The following is a 2,979-nucleotide window of genomic DNA, read 5'->3' as shown; positions in this document are numbered from 1 at the left end:
CCCCCCCCCCCCCCCCCCCCAGCTCCTCCAACATTTCAAAGGGAAAATAAAGCAAGATTCTGTTTCAGAGTGTCTGTGTCCCCAATAGTGGTCTCTAGTCAGCAGTATATATGCAAAGGAATTAACATTTTTGTTGACTTGCCAGAACTAAATACTGTAATATTTATGATGTATAAAGGATAACATGGGTGAAAAAAAAAATCTGCTGAAAGGGAGTTTTTTCAGCACTTTAGTGTAAAGTTAACTGCACTTGAGATCAGGTCCTGATATACTGTGCATACAAGTACAAGTTTATTTTGTGCTCCAAGGTTATGAAAATGCTTAGTAAAGTTTCACTTACTTGATACTGACTGTAGCTGACAGGAACAGCCCTTCTAGATCCCTGCTACATCTAGCAGGACTGTAACTATTTTTTCTGTAACTTGTTGTTACAGAAAAGTATCGGTATTCAGTTTTTGTTGGTTTTGCTTGCTATTTCAAAGCACAGATTGCAGCATTTACTCAGGTGGACTCTTCTGTAGCAGACATTCCCTGAGTGGAAACCAACAGGCAATATTTCTCTGATAAATACTCAGACTAAAGTTTCAAGCATTTATCAGTTTCCTGCTTAGAGGAGTGGTATTTGACTCCCTAAAGTAACATTTACCCTGGTAGTACTGACACACTGATGGAATGTGTTTACCATAGTTCTTGCCCGTTTCAAAAGTATATAAATACAAATTATTATATCTATATTGAAAAATATCCATTTTAACAATACAATGTCAGGAATGGTAAAAATGGCTTGTTTTCCAGGAATCATGGAGTCTGTGCTAATCTTCCACAAACTCCCCCAGATTCTAGAATTTTGTTTATGTAAATTACTTTAACATAAAAAGTTTACAAATGAAAACTTTGCTGTGAAATGGTGCATGTTGGAAAGCTGAGCCTTTTCTTTTAAAATTAAAGGAACAAATGCTTTACTATCTCAGTGAAATATTTTCCTTGTTTAGGGGAGGGAGGTCTCAATGTTGTGTAGCCTGCTGTGTCTATAAGATATACAGATGCCTGATGTATACGATTTATGCTGGCTGTACATGTATCAGACTGTGACTGTGGTGGTATTGCAAAGCTGTGTCAAAGTTCTTGTTCAGAGATCAGTTCTGAGAGCTGCAAAGCACATCAGAGTTTTAATAAGCTGAAATCGTTTTGAGTCGGGATGTAAGCCACAAGGGTAAACAGCGCGTTCCTTTGTTTTGCTTTGCTTTGAGGTAGAGAAGACACTCCTTCCTGATCCCCTTGGGCAGCAGTCTGTAGGCATGGGAGTGCCAATGCTCGGTCCTCTGTGGCTGTCTCGTGCCTCGGCGCAGTGACCCCTCTGGCTGATTTAATATGGCACTTACTGGCTTCACACAAAGGAAGGATACCACATACGTGGTTTCTATCGGGCCCAAGCTGCCAAGAGCAAAGGGGAACAATGCCGATATTCAGTTTCACAAGCAAAGTGTCTGACATCAGCCCAGGCACGTTTTACACGCTTTTCTGTTCTTATTTTCTGTCTCAGCCTAGTGGAACAAGATGAATTCAATCACATAAATACCAGAAAGAAATCTCAGGTGTAAGTGAACAACAGGGAGCTGTAAATGTTTAAATATGTCCTTTTAATCTGGGAGACGAAATTAAAAACTTCCCATAACTGCTTTGGTAAAAACAATATGCTTCACCTCAAGCACAATAACTGCAAATCAGATATGGGGGGGTGGGAGTAGGAGAGTCGTAATATACATCTTTAAAACAGAATGAAAGCTCAGTGATTTAAAACCCAGTGCTGTGTTAAATCCGTGAAGCAGACGTAACCAAAGCCAACACTAAACACCTGCAGAGGGCTCAGCTGGTACACCAGTAAAATATCCCAAATTTTACTTGTCTCTCATACTGCCCGTGAATACAGATCCTTTCACTATAGTGTCAGCTGCAGTGTAAAACTACCTTGGGTCATAATCCTACTTTACTGACAATTTTATGTTGCAGCAGGTGCTATAGAAATGAAATTCCTTTTTTTTTTTTTTCTTTTTTTTTTCCTTCCTTTTCCAGCTGTTTTCACTCTTTCTAACCAGCTTTGCTGTATTCCAGAGGGCTGGGAAAGAGAGGATTGCATTAACAGGCAGCAGGAAAAGGAAGAGAGAACAATCTGTGTCAACCACAAAGGCACCATGCAGGAAAAAAACAGGGACTCCCCCCCGCTGCGGCTAAATTACCTGTAGCCATATAAGCCCCTTTGACTGCAATATATATATATATATATTTTCCTTAAGGGAATGTCTCTTAATAGTTGAAATTTGCAAAAATTAATTTGGTGAGGCAAACTGAGCTGGGAACGAATGTCCGGGAGTGGACGTGCGGTCCCCAGCTTCAGATGGGCCAACCTCATGTCCTGTGGAAAACTACCGAGTTTTTAGCCTCCATTTGTGGCTCGTTCTAGAAAGAACCTTGTTAAATGATGTGAGGAGAAAATCTTAGTGTTTTCCTGCTGACAAGCCCTTCCTACAGGAATTTGTGTGAGAAGAACCACTGGGTTTTGGAGCAATCCTGTGAATTGTTCGCCGAGTGATGGTGGTGTAAACTGATTTACAGAGGCGCAGCCTCGTTAGTCGTGCTCGTGAAGGGATGCTGCTGATCTGAAGCCATCGAGTGGACTTCCAGCAAGCCCCCGGAGTGGAGCTGGGCTGTTTCATCCGCCGTGGGCACGTTGTGGCACCGAGGGACCGAGCCTCGCCCCGGGGAAGGCGAGCTCAGCCTCCCTCGCAGCGCGCCTTCAGGAGCCAGCCTGGCACCAGATAAGGCGCAGCCACACGCCACCACCGAAACCTGGCCCGAGCCGGCTCCGCGTAATTACATTTATTACATCGCCACTACCGCAGCGCCAGGGAGGCGTTGGGAGAACCGGGGGGGAGCCAACAAAGGGCGGCGGGGCCGGGCCGGGCCGGGCCCCTCACGGGG

Source organism: Oxyura jamaicensis, chromosome Z (genome assembly GCF_011077185.1).
Source record: "Oxyura jamaicensis isolate SHBP4307 breed ruddy duck chromosome Z, BPBGC_Ojam_1.0, whole genome shotgun sequence".
Classification (NCBI taxonomy): Eukaryota; Metazoa; Chordata; class Aves; order Anseriformes; family Anatidae; genus Oxyura; species Oxyura jamaicensis.
Note: the sequence above shows the minus strand (reverse complement) of the source record.